Source organism: Myotis myotis, unplaced genomic scaffold (genome assembly GCF_014108235.1).
Source record: "Myotis myotis isolate mMyoMyo1 unplaced genomic scaffold, mMyoMyo1.p scaffold_m19_p_3, whole genome shotgun sequence".
Taxonomy (NCBI): domain Eukaryota; kingdom Metazoa; phylum Chordata; class Mammalia; order Chiroptera; family Vespertilionidae; genus Myotis; species Myotis myotis.
Window position 1 is genome coordinate 164,112,942 of NW_023416335.1, and position 22,123 is coordinate 164,135,064.

Sequence of the window (22,123 nt, forward strand, 5' to 3'; positions counted from 1 at the left end):
CCAGGGGGCGCTGGCAGCAGGTGGCAGTGGTGTCACTGCCGGCCCCAATGGGCCCTGACGAGAGCAGGACTCCAATGGGATGGTGGAGCAGATGAGCGGGCGGTGCCAGGCCAAGGTGGGTACAAAGGGAAGCCCTGGCCGGTGGCAGTGGCAGGCAGCTGGGGGAAGGGAGGCCCCAGGCAGTGGCAGCAGCAGGCAGCCAGAGGAAGGGAGGCCCCAGCCAGCAGCTGCTAGGGACCCTATCAGTGCACAAATTTCGTGCACTGTGTGTGTGTGTGTGTGTGTGTGTGTGTAAAAAGCCTAAGCGACTGGCCAACCAGCCAGTAGCTATAACATGCACTGACCACCAGGGGCCAGACGCTCAACACAGGAGCGGAAACCACAGGCATGGGAACACGGAACAGACTTATAAATCTCAAGGAGGAGGGAGGGCAGGAAGAGATTAACCAAAGATCTTGTATGCATACTAGAGGCCCAGTGCACGAAGGTCCCTCGGCCTGGCCTGTGGGGATCAGGCTGAAACCAGCTCTCCGACATCCCCCAAGGGGTCCCAGATTGCAAAAGGGCACAGGCCAGGCTGAGGGACCCCACCGGTGCATGGCACCAGGCCTTGTAGTACAATATATAGATGATGTATTATAGAATTGTACACCTGAAACCTATATAATTTTTATTAACCAATGTCACCCAATAAATTAATAAATATATAAATAAAAGATTTAAATTATGAACCCAAAATCCAACTGGTATAAATGAAATGAATGAAGTGAGGTTGTACATAATATAAAGAACAAAAGTGATGAGTACAGTTGGGAATACCCTGTGAATCTGGGGTAGATAAGAAACTGCTTTTACCCATTCTATCCAGGAAGATTTCAGCTCAAGAAGAAACCTTATCTAAGCTCAGAACAGAAAACAAGCCAGTGAATAAGTTAATTCAGAACTTTTTTGTCAGCATCCACTGCCAAAGCACACCAGTATGGAGGTGGGAATATATGCAGAGAAGCATGTGTAAAATGCAGTCTACAATTGGATGACTACACCATAAGTGCTGTGGGATAGTGCTGCTGATGTTTGTTAGGTTTTGATTTTTAAAACACCCATCAATTGAATCCAAGGGAAAGTGGAAGATGGAAAAAGATTTGTTTGGTGAAGAGAAGATAAAAAACAAAACATACCACCTAGCTAAGAAGGGAGATTGCATTAATGAGCTTCAAAATTTCTAAGATATTGTTATTTTTTGAATTTAAGTTAAAGAAGAGCAGGAAACAAGAGAGTCTGAACCATCAGTTTGACGTTGGACCTATTGACTGAGAAGTTAGGTAAAAGCTCCTGCTAAGGAAGCAGAGGCCACTGCTGTCCCTACACAACAAGAGGGTGGAACTAAAACCATTTAGAAAAAACAATTTTCTATTTTCAGCTAATTGTGTTGGTTTGTGCCATTTCCAATCTCAATTAGATTCCAGTACTACTTTTCAATCTTTTTATATTGCTGCTCCTGGTCACTTTTATCCTAGTGACTTCAGACTTTTACCCTTCTACAGGCTCCTGACTCTATCCCTGCTCCATTAATCTAAGCAAATAGTTTAACCACCAACTGTCATTCTTGTTTGTTGTGTCAGGAAGTCTTTTCTTAACCTTAGTATTGAACTTCATCTTGCCTCCTTTTCACTTCTAAACTTACCCAGTAATTACCAAATAATCTCTGCCTAAATTCTTGATCCCAACCTGTACTACTTCTCCCGAATTATGCTTTGTAGAGGATCCCTTTGGTGTTTCCTTGGCCTTACTGACTCCTTCCTGTCCACCTACCAACATATCCAATTCTCTTTCATCTTCAAAACCACCAATTTTTCCTGTGTCTTATATCCTCCCCAAACTTATGCAAGCTTTTCTTCCATATCATCACCACCCAAATGTGAGCAAGTTCTTTGAAACAACAGACCCCGCAGCCTCTGCTCCCTCACTTCCCACTCATCAATAACCACCTGAGTACCAAATCTGTAGCCTCTTTTCAGTCTTCCTCCTGGGCAGTGACACCAGTGAGCAATATTGACCCCTTCTTCTTGAACCTCTTGCTCTCCCTTGGTTTCTCCACCATACTTTCCTCCCTTTAGTCTCTTCTTTCTCTTAGTTTTTCACTACCCCTTAGGCATTTGGTTCAACTTTTAATTTGCACTTTTACTTGGTGAGTCCAGGATTCATCTTCAAAAACATAGTGATTCAGGTCTGGAATGGGACTTAGGAATCTTTTTGGTTTGTTTTGCTTTTTGCATTTTTTTAAATTGTGGTACAATATACATATTTTAACTATTTTTAAGTGCACAATTCCATGGCATTAAATACATTCACAATGAGGAATCTCTTAACAAGCATCCCAGATGATTCTGATGTAAGCAGAGACCACAGTTAGGGTTCTATCCTGTCGTCTTCATATTTTTCCTGTGTGAGTTCCTCCACTCCCATTCCTTTAACACCTACCTATATGGTAATAACCTCCAAATATATTGGTAGCCCCACCTCCACAGTTCCAGATGAAGGTTTTTCCTGTTATGTAGTCATACCCCCCAGATATTTCAAAGACATTGCAAATTCAACATATCCCAAATACAAACTCATTCCCCTCATTCTAAACCTAATCCTATTTCAATGGTGACATCCTCCATTGCTCAAGCTACAAAGTTCAGTTGACTCTCCTCACTTAATACTCCCTACATTGAAATTGTCACAAAGTGCAACAAATTCTGCCAATAACATCTAAGTCCCATTTATTCCATCCATGTGGTTGACACCAACCTGGGTTTCTGTCATGTACCCTCCAATCCAGCCCCAGCCCCTGTCCTGCTGCCAGTGTTCTTTCTCTTAAAAACCTTCAGTGACCTAGTCTTGTCCTTTATCCAGTGCCTAAACTTACGCTGTTTAATACAGTAAGTGCTTGTTATTTAAGTTAATTATTGATGCTTTGGGAGATCAAGACTAAATATAAAAATCTGGAAGTCATTCATATAGAGTGATTAAGATTTAATTAGTAGTAAATTACTAAAATAAGTGGATATGATAGGAGGGGACTATGTCCTAGGGCTGAGGGCTGAAATAGGAAGAACTAAAAGAGGCCTGGTTAGAAATCAGAAAAAAAACTAATAATAGAATACCATATGCTAGACAACATAAATTGTAATCCTTGAAATGACCCTATGAGGTAGGTACTATTATCCCCATTTTCTAGATAGGGAACCTGAAACACAAAGGTTAAGTGACTTTCCTAAGGTCACACTAGGTGTGAGGAAGAGTTGGGCTTTGAACATTGGTTATATTGTTGCAGAATCTGGGCTTTGGCTGTTAGGTCTTGAGATGTCACAGAAATCAAGATTTAGAAGAGACTCTGAAGAGCCAGGGTAAAAGAGCAAGGGCTTTGGAGTTACTGTGCTTCTTCAAGTTATGTGTTCAGACCTGGGAATGAGGCCCAGCCAGTGTGGTTCAGAGGTTAAGCATTGACCTATGAACCAGGAGGTCACGGTTCTATTCCCAGTCAGGGCACATTCCCAGCTTGTGAGCTCCATCCCTAGCAGGGGGCAGGCAGGAGGCAGCTGATCAATGTTTCTGTCTCTCTTCCTCTCTCTAAAATCAACAAAAACATTAAAAAAAAAAAAAAAAAAAAAGAATATACTCCTGGGTAATAAAGTAAATCCGAAAGTGAAAAAGAATAGCAGAAAAGCATATTTAGTCATATTGAAACATCAGCCAAAAGGTTAAAATAATGCATTGCTGGGAGTGGGAAATGAAGCAAATAACTGCTTCTATATTATTGGATTTTTTAAAATATATTTTTATTGATTTTATTTTTTTTTTTAATGTTGGATATATTTTTATTGATTTCAGAGAGGGAGAGAGAGATAGAAACATCAGTGATGAGAGAGAATCATTGATCGGCTATCTCCTGCACACCCCACACTGGGGATCGAGCCTGAAACCTGGGCATGTGCCCCTGACCAGGAATCGAACTATGACCTCTTGCTTCATAGGTCAACACTCAACCACTGAGCCACACTGGCCTGGCATTATTTGATTTTTTTTTAACCATATGCACACAATGCTTTTTAAAAATAACATTTAAAATAATTTTTAAAAATAAAATTAAGCAGTGTCTTTCTAAAATAACTCTCATCCCCCATTACCCCACCTACCTATCTGTCTAACTTTTACTTCACAGCATATCCAAAATTATTGAAAGAGTTTTAAATAATTGTATTTATTCCTTATATTACGTATCTTTCTCACCCCTTCAAAATCTGGTTTTGCTAGTAACTAGTGACATGTGGCTAAAGTCGGTGTAATGTCTCAGTCCTGATCCAGCCTGACATCTGCAATATCAGGGAACCATTTGGTCTTTCTGTGGAAACCTCTTGGGCTCTAGTGACAGCATTGCCCAGTTTTCTTCCTCCTCCTTTGGAGACACCTCTCCGATATTACTGGTCCCTGGGGTTCTGTTCCAGTCCCTCTTCTCTCCTTGCATAATTTCCTCCATTCCATGGTTTCAGTTACCACCTATGTTTTGATGACTCAAAAATCTCTTATCTGTCTGTAGTCTAGATCTATCTCCTGAGCTTCAGAATTATTTATCCAACAGCATTACTAGTATACATCGTGCTTCCCAGCCCTTTCCACGTCATAGCAACCTAGCATAACTGAGACTGCTCTCTGTCAGAGGAAGCTCATGCTGCCTTCAGAGTTGAGAAGATCAATATGCAACACATCTGTAACCTCTTCTTGAGGCATAACAGTTGGGAAGCTCTGACCTGTTGGGTAGACATTTCCACTTGCATGTCCCCCAGGTTTTTCAATATCAGCATGTTTGAAAGTGAGCATATCATCTCCCAAACCTGCTCTTTTTTTGGCGGTGGTTTTTTGTTTGTTTTTAAGATTTTAGCATTTACAATCAATGAACACACAAATAAGTGGAGCAGCAGATTGATGTTTCTCTCTCTCCCCCATCTCCCTACCTCTCCCCCTACCCCTCTCTCTCTAAAATCCTATCTAATAAAAGGGTAATATGCAAATTAACTGTCACTCCATCACAAAGATGGTGGCACCAGTCCTCTCAGCCCCGCCGGAGTCCTGGGGGGACAGCTGCTGAGAGCGGGCAGCGTGAGCAGCCTGGCGGAAGGCCTCTGGGCAGTGGGCATGGAGCAGCGGGGGGGGGGGGGGGGCGGGGGGAGGGAGACACTTGCATCATCGCCCTGGCGACGAGGCAAGCATTCCACGCCCGGCTGCCGATCGGCCTCTGGACCACGGAGAGCCTCTGGGTAGCGGGCGCGAAGCGGCCAGGCCCCGCAGAGAGCTACTGGTGCACAGATTCATGCGCATGGCTACTAGTCAATCAATAAAAAAAGAGTTTATCATTTATTATAATCTTATTCCTTGATGAAACCTCCGGTGTCTTTTATTTCAGTGAATGACCTACCATCTGCAAATTACCCAGTGTTGGCTTAGTTCTCTGTTTCCCTCCATTTCCCATCCCAAGACTTGCTGACTCTATGTTTATTATATATTTTTAGCAATTTCTATTTATTATGCTTTAAAAAAAGAAGGGGTATCAATTCAACAATAAAAACTGAGCAATATTCTGGAGGAGTCAGAAAGTCATAGAAAAGTCAAAATGATGAGTTGTAAACAGGGCACCACAAACTTAAAGAGTAAAGCTATTTTAAGTAAGGATAGAATGAAAATATGTTTTAGCCAATTTTAATTTATGAAATAAAGTCCCTTTAACATTAGAACGTGGTTCAAATAATTTAGAAGTCAATGAAGGAATCGTGAACTATGAGAATAAATGTCAAATTTTTGAGAGAAAGATACCTTTAGGAATTTTTTACAATGTTTTATTCCAGCAGGAATTAGCTTTTTTCCATCTTGATGAAGTGCCTCCAACCTCTCTCTGGGTTTCTCCTGTAACAGGAACTTTGGGTCTTTTTTCTAGTTTCCAGTTATGTTCCTCATTTTCACCTGACGCCTCATCATAATTGACCTTTATGGTCCAAATATTTTTATCAACACACTGTTCAGAATGACTTGGGTATTCTTAAAGATTAAGGCTTTCTCTACAGCTCTCCTATTTTCTTTCTGAGCTCTCACAAGAACCACCCTTAATGGTATATTCATGGCAATGTAGATTTATTTCTAGCACATAGTTCAAAAATTTTCCAGCTTCTACCCATTACCCAGTTCCAAAGTCACTCCCACATTTTTAGACATTTGTCTACTTCTTGATACCAGTTTCTGCTGTAGTCCATTCAGCCTGCTATAGATATTGTCTCCTAGGTGGCTTATAAATATTTCTCACAGATCTAGAGGCTGAGAAGGCCAAGAGCAAGACACCAGCATGGTTCCATTCTAGTGAGAGCCCTCTTCCTGGTTCACAGCCAGCATGTCCTTGCCGTGTCCTCACATGGAAAGAGCTGCTTATTGCTTAAAGTCATCTTTTGTTTATCACCACTATCTCTTTCCTAGTCCAGAGCATATTTTTCATTTTCCCCCTCAATTACCATGAAAACATTCTGTCTTATCTCCCTGACTTCAGTCTTACTCTCTCTGTTCTCTACACTGCAACCACAGTGGTTTTTCTAAAATGGAATTCTGGTTATCCCACCCTCCTGCTTAAAACCATTCAAAGGCTCTCCTTCGCTTTTAGGATGAAGTATGATCTTCCACTGCTTACCTTTTCAATTTCTTAATTTATCATACCTCATCTAGTGCATAGTACCTAGCATATAGTACAGTGATGGCGAACCTTTTGAGCTCGGCGTGTCAGCATTTTGAAAAACCCTAACTGAACTCTGGTGCCGTGTCACATATAGAAATTTTTTGATATTGGCAACCATAGTAAAACAAAGACTTACATTTTTGATATTTATTTTATATATTTAAATGCCATTTAACAAAGAAAAATCAACCAAAAAAATGAGTTCGCGTGTCACCTCTGACACACATGTCATAGGTTCACCATCACTGATATAGTAAATACTCAATAAGAATTTTTGATTGATGAAAATGAGGGAAAAGGTGTTCAAGGACCCAAGCAGATCCATCATATCTGTAACAGGTAAGGTTCAAAGAACATACTGGCAATGCTGTCAGAACCCAAGGAACTTTAATAGTCCCATGTAGAATTAAACTTGAATAGTCCCATGTAGAATTAAATAGCAATAGCAAAGATCTATTTCTATTCAGTAAATGACCAAACGTTAACCAATACCAGCTCCTTATTGAGGAAGCTCTTATTGAGCAGGAAAGACATCAAGAACACACTTAGAACCCTAGCTGGTTTGGCTCAGTGGATAGAGCATCAGCCTGTGGACTGAAGGGTCCTACGTTCGATTCCGGTCAAGGGCATATGCTCGGGTTATGGGCTCAATCCCCAGTAGGGGGTGGACAGAAGGTAGCCGAACAATGATTCTCTCTTATCATTGATGTTTCTATCTCCCTCTCCCTTCCTGTCTTAAATCGATAAATATATATATATTTTTTTAAAAAACACACACACACACACACACACAAAGTCAATCCAGCCTGGAGAATAACAGATTTTTTATTTTATTTATTTACTTTTTTATCCTCACCCAAGGATATTTTTCCATTGATTTTTTTAGAGAGAGTGGGAGAGGGAAAGACAGAGAGAAACACTGATGTGAAAGAAACACATCATTGATTGCCTCCTGCACGAGCCTCAGATCAGGGCCCAGGCCGGGAAGGAGCCTGCAAGCAAGGTATGAGCCCTTGACCAGAATTGAATCCAGGACCCTTCGGTCTGAAGGCTAATGCTTTATCCATTCAGCCAAACCGGCTAGCACTACCAGATTATTTAAATGTTTGAGAGGCCTTCCCTAACTGGTTTGGCTCAGTGGATAAAGCGTCGGTCTGCAGACTAAAAGGTCCCAGGTTCAATTCAGGTCAAGGGCATGTACCTTGGTTGCGGGCACATCCCCAGTAGGAGGTGTGCAGGAGGCAGCTGATCGATGTTTCTCTCTCGTCGATGTTTCTAACTCTCTATCCCTCTCCCTTCCTCTCTGCAAAAAATCAATAAAATATATTTTTAAAAATAAAAATAAATAAATGTTTGAGAGGCCAGTTACCACCTGACCATCTCAAGAATTCTAAGATGGGGTGAGTTACAGCCAGTGTAACACAGTGGCCAAATAGTTCAATGCCAAACTGAGGAAAGAAGATGCTCCAGCACTGAATGAATGACCACATGGTATTGGAGCAGAAGATCCCAAAGTCCTGAGGTGAGCGGTGAAGGGGGTGGGTTTCTGAGATGCCATCGACCAGTCAGTCATCAGCACTGTGCACAGACCACACCACCAAACTGATTTGTTTCCAACAGCTTGCAGCAACTAGAGGCCTACAAAGCCTAGCTTGTTTTGTAACAGACAACTCAAAGAACAATATATGGTATATAATAGTTCAAAACTGACTTTGGAACTTCTGTATATTTTTAATAATTTAAGTGAATACTACCATTGAGAATTAAAGTGTTTTAAGCCTCATCAAATACAGAAAACTATGGAGCAATGTTAGATATCATTCTTTTACCTCCTGTCAATGAGGATGAAGGTTTGTGAGGCATAGAGAATCTGCCAAAATCTGAATGTCTGAACTTTCAAGTGTGCAAGAGCCTTTCAAGTAAGGCAGGTACTTACTTGCTCTGACAAGTGTAGATGTTCTGGCTGTGTTTATTAAACAATGGTAAACATCTGAATGAAAAGCAAAACATCATTTAGATGGTCTGTCTGCTTTCCAAAATTTAGTTATTTGGAAACATCCAGAAATATTTAGATATATCTGACAGACAAGGTTTATCTACCCCATGGCTTTGGAATGCAACAGATACATGCAGTTTTATGGGATATTTAAGCCTTTTGAGGAAAGAATCATGTCTAATTTTTGTTGTAAACCAAGGACTCTCCCACAGATCCCTATTCAATAAATGCTAGGTGATTGAATGAATAAGAATTAATTAATGCTTCTGGATTCCAAAGGTGCTGCTATCTATTATCAAGAAATAAGGTGAGCCCAGGTTGCTGGCTCTAACCCTGGTGAGGGGCATGCAAGAGGCAACCAATCGATGTTTCTCTTTCACATTGATTTTCTCTCTTCCTCACTCTCTTAAAAAAAAAAAAAATCAAAAACATTTTTAAAAAAGAAAATTTTAAAAGGTGAGAGAAATGAAAATATGCTCACAAAAATATTTGAAAAAGAATATTTATAGCAGCCTTATTCATAATAGGTCCCAACTGGAAATACCCAAATATCTATCAGCTGGAGAATGAATAAACAAATTGTGTTATAATTCATACAGTAGACTATTACTCAGCAATAAAAAGGAATACAGTACACAGAGATGGATCAAGAAAACATTACTATGCTAAATAATATAGTTGCAGTTCTGGCTGGTGGTGTTCAGTTGGTTGAGCATCATACCTTGCACCAAAAGGTCGCCAGTTTGATTCCCAGTCAGGGCATATACCCAGGTTGCAGGTTGGCACATACAGGAGGCAACTGATCGATGTTTCTCTAGCACAGTGATGGCAAACCTATGACACACGTGTCAGAGGTGACACGCGAACTCATTTTTTTGGTTGATTTTTCTTTGTTAAATGGCATTTAAGTATATAAAATAAATATCAAAAATATAAGTCTTTGTTTTACTATGGTTACAAATATCAAAAAATTTCTTTTTTTTTTTTTTTTTAAATATATTTTATTGATTTTTTACAGAGAGGAAGGGAGAGAGATAGAGAGTTAGAAACATCGATGAGCGAGAAACATCGATCAGCTGCCTCCTGCACATCTCCTACTGGGGATGTGCCCGCAACCCAGGTACATGCCCTTGACCGGAATCGAACCTGGGACCTTTCAGTCCGCAGGCCGACGCTCTATCCACCGAGCCAAACCGGTTTCGGCCAAAAAATTTCTTAACCAGAGTTAAGTTAGGGTTTTTCAAAATGCTGACACACCGAGCTCAAAAGGTTCACCATCACTAGAGTCTAGCTAGCACATCAATGTTTCTCCTGCTTTCTTTTTCTCTCTCCCTTTTTCCCTTTCTCTCTCTCTCTCTCTGAAGTCAATAAAAATGTACTTTTAAAAGTACATACTATATTATTCCACTTTTAAAAAAATCCATGAACAGATAAAACTAAAGTGATAGAATTCAGGGTTTGCAGGGGTGGGTGGTGGTAGGTGCAGAGTAATCAACTATAAAGGGGCATGAGGGAACTTTCTGGAGTAATGGTTCAGTATCTTATTTGGGGAGTTACATAGGTATATATTACTGTTGAAATTCACAAAACGGAGCACCTAAGATCTATATTAGTATACTTAATTGTGTGTTAAGGATAAACCAATGAAATAATTTTAAAGCAAAGGTGAAAGAGCTGGTATAGGTAACCATCATGGCATCTTTTAGGGTCCAATAATAACTGCCCTCAGGCATTTGAAAAAGTCAAGCTACCTCTAATGCTCAAGAACCCACCATGACTTATCACGTGCTATCAAATCTATATTCTGGTCTGATCTCCATACAAAACCTCCGCCATGGACTTCTCCCACTTCCCACCCTACCAAGGTAATTGCTCACTATCTCCCACATAGATAATTTGCTCTTTCCTATCTGAGTCTCCTTTATGTCCTTACCCTGACTAAATCTTACATAAAATTTTTCTCTACCCTTCAAGTCCCATTTTATTTTTTTGTTTGTGTGTGTGTGTATGTGTGTGTTTTAATCCTCATCCAAAGATATTTTTCCCATTGATTTTTAGAGGGAGAGACAGAAACATTGTGAGATTGGTTGCCTCCTGCACGCACCCCGAATGCTGCCAGTGATTGAGCCTGCAACCAATGTACATGCCCTTGACCAGAATCGAACCAGGATCCCTTCAGTCCTCAGGCTGATGCTCTATCTACTGAGCCAAACTGGCTAAGGCCAAATCCCATTTTAAATTACAGAGCCTCCTTCACAGAGGAACTCTAGATTAATCCTAGTCAGTCTGAGCACCATATGTTCCCTTGACTTTTATGTTCCTTTGACTACTAACATGATGCTTTAATGCATCCCACAACCGAAGCAATTTAAATAAAATGGACAGAGACTGTGGCTAGGGATCCCTTTTTATTTCCTTGCAGGACCCAGTTCAGAACCTGCATATTCAGGCCAGTCAGTACAATGCAGATTATGAAGATTATATGGGATCCAGATGAGGGCAAATAGTTTATCTAAGGACCAATGAGAATGGGAGCAAAGGGAGCTCTGAGGTCAAGAGCCAAAGTGAGCTGTTTGCTTTTCCTCTTTTAAGCTCGAGGTTAGTTAGTTCAATAGGGAAGGGACTCATCCCCACTGAGATAGCAAGTGGCTGAGAACAAGGTTTTATGCTTTTTCTACTCAGCCTTCCCTCCTAAACCAGTGAGGAAACGGGCCAGCAAAGCTCTGAGAGGAGTGGAGTCTGTTCCCGGCGTCAATTTTCCTTATTACTGGGAGGACCCCATCCCGAAGGAAGAAAAGAGAGGCGGGAGAATTTAAGGCCAAGGAGGCAGTCAAGCCTCTTCCCTTAGATTTACTCCTAACACGTATGCAGGAAGGCAAATTACAAACCCCAACGCTCACAACCACATATACACGTGCACGCCCAGCCCCACGGAAGCAGACGCGCATGTCTGTGGGTCCGCGCGCACCCACTTAGTTTTCGGTGCTATAGATGCTCCCCTATTTCACCCCAGTTCGACCCAGCCTGGCGTCCCTTGTCCCCGCACAGAGGAGATTCTACCAGGCCCACCCGGCCCGGCCCCGGGAAAGTGTTTCTGTACAGCGGGGGAGGGGCAGTCCTTCCCTCCCGGGCGGAAGCGGCGCGCGCCGCCGGGGCAGACTTCGCTCTTGTCCTGGGAACATCTGGAGGAGCTGGGAGGGGCGTGCACCCAGGGTGAGCGCGGATTGGCTGCGCGGGAGAAGGAAGGCGGGATCTGGAAGAGGGGCGGAGTTCCCTAGCCCCTTTAAAGCCTTGACATCAAGAGGCGGACCCAGCAACCCCCCTTCTCAGCCCCTCGCCCCCGAGCCTTGGCCATGGACCCGGCGTATCCGGCCTGCCCTGGTCCAGCCCAACACCTGATTTCGGTGAGTTCTGGCCTCCTTGGGACTTAAAGGCGGCGAGTGGTGGGGTCTGTAAGCCAGGGGCTGGGGGTGAGAGGCACGAAGGGTAAGGCGCTCGTGGCAGCCTGGGTTCAGCGCGGGCAGCGCGGCTTCCAGCCCGGACCTCGCTGTCTGCCTCCCGCTCCCGCCGCACTCTCCCCAGGGGTCGGGTTGGGACTCTGTCCACCTCCACCCCACCCCCTTCGGCCCCCCGCGCCATCCTCGCGCACACTCCGTGGCCCCGGAAGGGAAACTTTCGGAAGAGGGGGATGTTCCGGGGGCGGTCTCCCTTCTTCTTTGAAAGCACTGACCTTGTCCCAGCTGCGCACCCCACCCACCCGCATCCCACCGTCCGGCTGCCGCTGAGCGGTGCCCGGTGGTTGCGGCGGGGGAGGCTCTTCCCAAAGCGCAGGCGCGGAGACGAGCCGCGGGCTTCTCTTTACACTTCGCAGTTCCTGTGGCCTGGGGCGGCAGGGCGTGGAGGAGCGGGGAGAGGCGGAGAGATCAGGGCCTCGGGGACCGACCTTTCGTGGCTTTGAGGGGAGGCAGATCGGAGGAGGGCAGCCCGATGGGCTGAACACTAAAGAGAGGCGGAGGGAGGGAGAAGGGCCGGGCAGGGAATGGGGCCAGGGCAGCGCCTGCAGAAAAGACTCTGGGTCCTGGCTGCGGTGTCAGAAGAATGCCGAGAACGCCCGACACTCCCCTGGCCTAGCCCAACCGGGAAAGCGGTTGTCCGAACCTCAGCCCCGCTTAAGGAATCTCCTTATCCTTATCCCAGGTGGGCCCAGGATAAGGATACAGCCCTGGCAATATCCCAAGGGCACAGGGGCACCGAACCCCCTACAGGCCTAGTTGTCCAGGTGTGTCAGCGCTATCTACCCAGCCTGTCCAGCTGCTACTTTTTGATGCTCGCCTTTCTAAGGACCCAGGGGTCTTCTTGGGCTGATGAATTCCCTCTCTGGCTATAAAGGCAATTCCTCTTATTCCTGTTCTGTCTCCCAGAGGTCTTCCTGCCTAAGCACAATTGTCTGCCAGAGGTCATGGTTGGAAACATACGCCTGGGACAGAGATAGTCCTGAGGGACCCTAAAGAGGGGGTCAGTGTCTAGCCATTCTGTGGTTAGTACTTGTGGGGAAAATGGATCTATCACAGTTGCCTGTTGCAGACCCTCTTGCAAGACCCTCTTGCAAGACATGCCAGCTGGCTCTGAGACCCCTTGTCTGGCAAAAAGGACATCACAAAATTCACGTTCATATCGGTCCCTTGTCTCCCTAAGAACAACCTGGGTTATTGTGCTTCCTACCTTAGAGGGACACAAGTATTCCTCTCTTGGGAGATTCCCACAAAGTTCAACTTTGTTTTCAAAGTCTATGGTCTGTGTCTTAGGTGGCATCAGCCCTCATGCATGAGGTGGCATGGGCCCTCCATCATGTTTCGTGGCCTGGGCTGCAGGGAACATGGCTCTTCCACAATTGGCAGGTGAAAACCAATATACATGAGGACCAAGCTGTTGTCGCTGTGGACTGGGTCAGAAGTTTTGGTCCCTGCACTTAGCCTGCTGTATGACCTTGGCCAAGACAGTTTGTCTCTCTGGGCCAGTTTACCCCATCTATAAAATTAAGCAGTTGGGCTGGGAGGCTCTAACAGTCCCTTCCACTTGTGGTACTGTGTGGTTCCACTGATGAGTGATTCCGGAGGGGAGAAAGGTCCTCCGGTAGGGTGGCCCATTTGGAGAGGTAGGTGTTAGGTGATGTGGTTCTAAATCTCATGATTACTTGGGATTAGAACCTTGGGAGGAGAGGAGTAGACTACTTTATGCTACCTAAGAGTAGTCCTTGTCCTTCTCACCCCTGGTGCCTTGGGCTATGAACTGCTGCTGAGGTTTGGCCCACCCATCAAGGTCTCTGGTGAGACATCCTGGCGGGCCAGCCTTTGAGTTGGGCCTATGGGGAGGTGTTGAGAAAGGAGGAGGCCGCCAAAGGCCAGCAAAGTAAGCAGATTCCCAGGAGACAGTTTGCATCTCAGTTGTTGGGACTTGTTTTAGGATCTGGGCCAGAGAGCACAGCACACTCATCTGCCCTCTTATGGGAAGAAGACACTGTTGTTGCCCATTCCACTCCCTGCCCTACTCACCTCACCTCGGCACTCACACCCCCGACTCCCAGGCAAGGGGCTAAGGACTCTCCCCTGCTGCCCGCACCCAGCCCAGCCAGCCTCCCAGGCCCTGCCATGCCAGCCCACTTTTCCCAGCCTCCTTCCCTCTGGGTTGAAAACTTTCTCAGGAGTCAGGCTCCCCAGGTTGGGACTTGCTCTGTAGCCCAAGAGCCAAAGGCCTTCGCTTTTTCCTTGTTTGTTTTCATCCTTGCTCTCCCAGGTGCTGAGTGGGATGTCAGAGAGTTAGAGAGGCCGTGGATTGGTTGGATGCCGGCAGATTCTCCTGCCAATATTGTCCTTCCCTCTGCTAGCCCCCTTGGGCCCTGCCTCCCATGGGAGTGAAACTGCAGCAGGAGGTGTTTAGTTAGACCCCCAAGGAAGCCTTTCTCACTGCTAGGAGCCCCTGGAAGGGAGAACTGAAGCTCCCAGGGAGGTCAGTTTCCCAGAAAGTGGGTGATGGCGGAGTCCCTGTCGGAGTGAAGGATGCAGCTGTTGCTAGGCAGAGGCTGCTGTTCCCTCTTGGGGTGTGGCTGACGCTGGCAAGCTAGAGACCTCTTCAGAAGCAGGAAGAGAAAGGACCCTGATTTAGTAGCTGAAGGGTCCTGGGCCCCACCAGCCATGGGTCACCAGAACCGCGTCTCTCAGAACAAGTGCTGCTTCCTGGCCCTGTTTCCCCTGGCTCCCCCCGCCCAGTTCACCACTGTCTGCTGTAACAGTCCTCACCCGAACCTGGCAGGTTCCTCCAGCCCCAGCCAACCTGCACTAAAGGACTGATTGGATTTTCTACACTCAAAGTTTGGGATTTCTGATTGAACATGCAAATTTATGTAAAGTAACCTGAAATGTGCCACTACATCAAAGCAACATAGAATCATAGACAGGAAGGAATCCTAGAGACAGTGTTAATGCCCTCGTGTTAAAAATGGGGAAACTGAAGTCCAGAGGGAAAAGTGATTCATACAGTGATGAGTGTCAGGCAGGGCTCCTGACTCTGGTCAAGTGTTTTCCATGGTACCATTCTGCCTTAGTTTCTCGTGCATGAGGACGCCTGGCTGAATTTAATGCAGAGAAGGTAGTTCTTGAAGATGAGATTATAGAGAGCTGGGCCCTAGGAAGGGCAGGGTATTATCTCAGGAAACTTCCAAGGGCTCTGGTCAGCTGTCTAATATGTGGAAGTGAACAACTTTAAATCCCTCCCAGCATCACGCTTAATACTTTTCCCCAGGCTCTGCCCTGGAAGGTTAGAGGACAAGGTCATTGGTTGCTACCTGGCTTGGCCCTTATGGTTTCTCCGGAGCTGAGTTGCATCTGTTCCTGGCATCGGAGCTGAGTTACATATGTTCCTAGCATCTCTCCCTAGCATCTCTCGCAGGACCAGGCACATATAGACTGTGGATAGACCTTTACAGGCAATGTCTTTATCCTTACCTTCTCATTTGAGTCCCTGCTGCTTCCCTCTGTGGCCACCCTGGGAAAAGGTCTTCGGTGTTCTATGACTCTTTGCCCACCCTTCCCTGCTCTCTTGGAGGGCACAGGCCAGCTGGGCCTCCTCTGCAGTTTTCTGCAACATGATCAGCTCAAACAGACCTTGCTATAGGAAGGATCTCTTTATTGTAAAATCAGTGCCAAAACGGAAGGGGGCTGGGGATATGGGCTTTGGTTCCCAAGAAGCGGTCTCCCCACTTCTGATGGGTTCTTGGTCTGATCCGCCTACCCAGCTTCAGGATGCGCCCCGCTCCCACTTTATGGACTGTACCTGTGGCATGCGGTTATTTGGAGGGCTAAGCCCCCACTTACCCTGTGGTTTCTGCTCAAGTTGCAGAGATGGAGGAGATGCTCCAAGCAGCTGTCAGGCTGCTTTGCAGAACTTGGGGAGAGTGGGTGGGTGTATGAACTCAAGATCAGAGGCCCTGGTTCCCAGACAGGGCTACGACCAAGCCCTGCTTCACCTGGGGAGGGGCTTGGGACACACATCTGGGGTCTTTCCTCACCTCCTCAAACCCAGATCTGGCTGACTCTGGAAGGAGTGCCCTTATCTTCAGTATCCCCTCAAAACACAACAGATATGGAGCTGGCACCTTCGTTTCTTCACTGCCCAGTGGCCTTGGCACTTGCATCCTTAGCTCTGTTTGAGGGGAAATCCTTCTCCCTGAGCCTCAGTTTCCCAGCCTGTGCTGATGGATTAATAACACATCATCATTGGGGTGTGGCACCTGCTCGATAATTACCGTTTTCCCAGCTCTGAGAGTTACAAGATGAAAGAGTCCTGAGGAGGCCAGGCTGTTATTAAGGTGAATTATCATTGCTGTTATTACTGATTTCTAAAAATCCAGCAGCCACTGAGAAGAGCCCAATCAGGCACAGCTCCCTGAACCTTATGCTGGTCCTTGAGCTCTGGGAATTCTTCAGTCCTCAGTAAGCTTTTTTTTTTTTTTTTTTTTTTAAGTATAGCTAATTTTATTTTATTTTATTATATATTTTATTGATTTTTTTTTACAGAGAGGAAGGGAGAGGGATAGAGTCAGAAACATCAATGAGAGAGAAACATCGATCAGCTGCCTCCTGCACACTCCCTACTGGGGATGTGCCCACAACCAAGGTTCATGCCCTTGACCGGAATCGAACCTGGGACCCTTGAGTCCACGCTCTATCCACTGAGACAAACCGGTTAGGGCAAGCATAGCTCATTTTAAAGGAGCGACACCCCATTCTGCTGCTCATGCTGTGCCTGTGGGGCTTGGGTGTTGGGTGCTGCTTGGGGCATTGGTCAGCAGTTCTCAAATTGTCCCTCCCTGAAGACCCTCTGGATAGAGGAATAATGAGGCTTTTCCTAGACAGGACTGTGAGGGTCCCTGGAACTCCTGGGGCGTGGCTCTGGGGTTCTCAGCAACTGTAGTTCCCAGAGGCTGATTCACTTCACCCCCCCAGCTAGCTTGATGTGGGGGCTGTAATTGGCCCTTTTGTGTGAGGATCTGTTGAGACACCCTCAGAACCTGCCCGCAACAGCCCTAGGCCTGTCCAGGAGTCACTTACCCCACTCTATCCCTACCTGCCCCAAACTCTCACCTTGCCCAGCCTCCCACCTCTGCCTCTGACCTCGCCCAGACCCTATTAGCCCCCTACCCAAGAATCTACGATGAACGCTTATCCAGGCTGAAGTGGCCCGGATCAGCTTGTGAATAATTTGGTGTTACCACCCCACACCACAGTCTGGGGGTGGGAGGGCCTCTCCCCTAGCCCAAGGAGAGATTTCTGGGAAGAAAGGGAGTGGAAACACTGGCATCCCTTGGCCAGAATCCCCTACTCATTTGGCCAGATCTCCTCACCCGTCCCTGTTTCAGGGTCTTGGTTCGTACTTTCTAATAGGGGAAGAGAGAGTAGATGGCCCCAGCCGGGAGGGGCTTTAGGAATCACTTGGCCATGTGGTTATTCCTTCTAACATTTTTTAAAACTTTTTTTTGGTACGCTTTTATTGATTTTAGAGGGATAGAGGAAGGCAGAGGGAGAGAGAAACGTCAGTGGTTGATGAGAAAGAACCATCCATTGGCTGCCTCCTGCACGCCTCCTACTAGGGATTGAGCCTGAAACCCAGGCATGTGCCCTGACCAGGAACTGATGCTCAACCAACTGAGCCACACTGGCCAGGACCCTTCTTATATTTTTTAAAGTTTTATACTTTATTTTTTCACTAGATTTTTTAAAAAATGTATTTATATTGATTTCAGAGAGAAAGGGAGATGGAGAGAGATAGAAATATCAGTGATGAGAGAGAATCATTGATCGGCTGCCTCCTGCATGCCCCCTACTGGGGATCGAGTCCACAACCCAGGCATGTGTCCTTGACTGGAATCGAGCCCAGAACTCTTTCAGTCCACAGGCCGACGCTCTATCCACTGAGCCAAACCAGCTAAGGTTCACTAGATTTTTTTTTTAACCCAGTCTAAAAATCAAATTGAAAAAAAGCCATACATTGTGGATCTTGCTCCCATCTCCACTCCCTCTCCCTCCATAATAATAAAGAATCACTTATTGGTTTCTTACATCCCTCCAGAGTATCTTTACACAAAAACAAATACAAATATGTATCCTTTTCCCCCTTACCCAAAAGACATATCTTCTGTCGCCTTACCTGTTGGCAATATCTAGGTGTACATAGATTTTTCCTGGCACCTGTGTCAGCTTCTGACCTTTACCACTCACCCGAGGGTCTCCCCGTCGACCCCAGGCCATGAGTAGTGTTCATTCATCTTCGTATACTGAATTTGATTCAGATGCCAGGGTTAGGCCAAAACCAGCCTCTGAGGAATTCTCAAGCAGTGGTCAGCACATTCACCCAGCCAGCCCTTAACTGTGTGATAGGTACTATCCTAGACTCCGGGGGTCCAATGGTCATCAAAAAGCCCACATTAATCAGATAATTAAACAGTCACAGAATTACCTCTGTGATAAAGGCTGCAAAGAAAGGACATATACTGTAAGAGTGAGTGATCAGACCTGGCCCATCTTAGGGGTGGGGTTGTAGAGCAGGCCTGGAGTCTGGGGCCAGGACTGTAGATGTGATACCATGGACCCAGAAAGCTGGGTTTCTCAACTTGGACTTCAGTGGCTTCTCTTCTCTCTCCTCCCTGATTCTGTGCCCCTTGAGTTTTATTGTGTCCAAGACATAAAACCCTCTTCTCCACCAGATGGTGATGATAATGCCCCCTTCCCACCCCCACTCCTGCTTTCTCTTTCCCCAGCCCTGGGACTTCAGCCTCTTGAAGCTGGAGCCTCCTTTCCACTGTAGGCTGAGGGGAAGTTGGGGGGTGTTTGCTTCTTACTTCCTCTGTAGACAGCACCTCACTTCCTGTCCCTGGCGCTAGAAGAAGGCTAAAGCTCTTGGCTTTGCTGTCCCTTCCTCTCCACAACCCCACCCCTGCTTTTCTGGGCAGCTTGTAGGCCCTGTAGGAAGAAGGCAACATCAAAGCCAATGGCTTCTCCCTAAGGCCCGGCTGAGTTCCTCACTCCCACCCCCCCAACCCCTCACGAGGAAACCTGTCTCTTCAGCTACAGTTCCTCTCCAGACATGATCTCATCCTTTTCTTCTATGCCCTGTAAGGAGAGAGGAGTCAGAGAGGTCACCCCATTTTACAGATAGGAAAACTGAGTCCTAGAGGGTTTCTAGGCTTCACGTGGGGTCATGTATGAGCAAGTATGAGCAAGCCAGAACTGGAATCCAGGAAGCCTGTTCCCGTTTGTGGGCACAAATAAGAGCAGAGGCAGTGGATGCTTATGGGCGAACTAGAGCTACTTTCTCCTCCCAGAGCAGAGCTAGCAGCTGAGGAGGTCACCTCTGGGCTCTGGCCAAATGGTGCCCAAAAAGTCAACCCTGGAGCTTCCTAGACACAGGGGTGCTTAGCCAGCCACAGCCTGTTCCCTTTGAAGAAAGAGATCTCTTCCCACCCATCCCCACCTTCCCTCTGAGATTCCACAGTCTGTTCCATGCTTCTATGTCTCTGGATCTATTTTGTTCATCAGTTTATTTTGTTCATTAGATTCCACATATGAGTAAGGTCATGTGATACTTGTCTTTCTCTGACTGGCTTATTTCGCTTAGCATAGTATTCTCCCGGTCCCTCCATGCTGTCTCAAAGGGTGCATAGTATTCCATGGTGTAAATGTACCACAACTACTTTTTTATCTACTCTTCTCCTCATGGGCACTTGGGCTATTTCCAGATCTTAGCTATTGTAAATAATTGTGCTGCTATGAACATAGGGGTGCATACATTCTTTCTGATTGTTTTTTGGGGAGCCTCTTAGGATATATTCCTTGATCACTGGGTCAAATGGCAGTTCTTATTTAATTTTTGAGAAAGCTCTCCATACTGTTTTCCATAGTGGCTGTAAGTCTGCATTCCCAGCAGCAGTGTACTAAAGTTCCCTTTTCTCCACATCCTTGCCAGCACTTGTCATTTGTTGATGGTGTGAGATGATACCTCATTGTTGTGTTATTTTTTTAAATATATTTTTATTGATTTCAGAGAGGAAGGGAGAGGAAGATAGGAACATCATTGAGGAGAGAGAATCATTGATCGGCTGCCTCCTGCATGCCCCCCCACTGGGGATTGAGCCCACAACCAGGGCATGTGCCCTTACCAGGATGGAACCATGACCTCTTGGTTTGTGGGTTGATGCTCAACCACTGAGCCATGCCAGCCAGGCTAAGTTGTATGAGTTCCTTATATATTTTGGATATTAACCCTTTATCAGATGTATCATTGCCAAATATATCCTCCCATACAGGGGCCTCCCTTTTCATTTTGTTGATGTTTTCTTTTGCTGTGCAGAAACTTTTTATTTTGATGTAGTCCCATTTGTTTATTTTCTCCTTAGTTTCCTTTGCCCTAGGAGAAGTATCCGTAAACATAATGCTACGAGAGATGTCTGAGATTTTGCTGCCTATGGTTTCTTCCAGGGTTTTTATGGTTTCAAAACTTACATTTAAGTCTTTTATTCATTTTGAGTTTATTCTTCTGTATGGTGTAAGTTGGTGGTCTAGTTTCATTTTTTTTGCATGTATCTGTCCAATTTTCCTAGCACCACTTATTGAAGAGACTGTCTTGAATCCACTGTATGTCCTTGCCTCCTTTGTCAAATATTAATTGAGTATAATGACTAGCATTGATTTCTGGGGTCTCTGTTCTGTTCCACTGATCTATATGCCTGTTCTTATGCCAATACCAGGCTGTTTTGATTACAGTAGCTTTGTAGTATAACTTGACATCTGGTTGTGTGATTCCTCCAACTTTGTTCTTCTTTCTCAAGATTGCTGCAACTATTTAAGGTCTTTTTTGGTTCCATATAAATTTTTGGAGTATTTGTTCTAAGTCTGTGAACTATGCCATTGGTATTTTAATAGGGATTGCATTGAATCTGTAGAGTGCTTTGGGTAGTATGGACATTTTAGTGATGTTAATTCTACTTATCCATGAACACGATATATTCTTCCACTTGTTTATATCTTCCTCTATCTCTTTTTTCAATGTCCTGTAGTTTTCCAAGTACAATTCTTTTATGTCTTTGGTTAAGTTTATTCCTAAGTATCTTAATTTTTTTGTGGCAGTGGTAAATGGGATTGTTTATTTAGTTTCTCTTTCTGAGAATTCATTATTGGTGTATAAAAAAGCCATCAATTTCTGGGTGTTAATTTTGTATCCTGCTGCATTACTGAATTCCTTTAATAATTCTAGTAGTTTTTTTGGTGGAATCTAGATTTTCTATGTACAATATCATGTCATCCTATCTAATAAAGAGGGAATATGCTAATTGACTCTGAGACCATTGCAAAGATGGCGCCCACAGCCAATAAGGAGGGAATATGCTAATTGACTGTCACGCCCTCAAAGATGGCGGCACCCAGTCCCCTCAGCCACGCACCTGCCTCCAGAGTCCCCCAGTCCCCTCAATCCCCCAGGGCCGGCCAAGCTTGCGCTGCTGGCAGTGGCAGCAGCAGAGGTGTGATGGGAGTGTTGCCTTCCCCTGATCTCCACGTCGCCTCCCGCCCCTGAGGTCACCCCGACTGTGAGAGGGGGAAGGCCAGACTGAAGGACCCCCCGCTCCAGTGCATGAATGTTCATGCACTGGGCCTCTAGTCTGTAAATAATGAGAGTTTACTTCCTCCTTTCCCATTTAGGTGCCTTTTATTTCTACTTCTTGTCTGATCGCTGTGGCTAGGACTTCCAGTACTATGTTGAAGAAGACTGGTGAAAGTGGACATCCCTATCTCATTCCTGTTCTCTGGGAAAATGGTTTT

At 45.5% G+C, this 22,123-nt stretch overlaps 1 protein-coding gene across 6 annotated transcripts in view; it reads left to right on the top strand.

Moving 5' to 3' along the window:
- Positions 1-12,007: 12,007 nt before the first annotated feature.
- Positions 12,008-22,123, top strand: part of NCKAP5L (NCK associated protein 5 like) — a 34,628-nt gene continuing 24,512 nt past the window's right edge. For 5 of the 6 annotated variants that reach the window (XM_036297596.1, XM_036297594.1, XM_036297599.1 and 2 more), the window contains exon 1: positions 12,008-12,160. The gene's annotated coding sequence lies outside the window, so the exon portion shown is untranslated. The remainder of the gene's footprint in view (positions 12,161-22,123) is intronic. The other variant, XM_036297598.1, reaches the window with a different exon arrangement.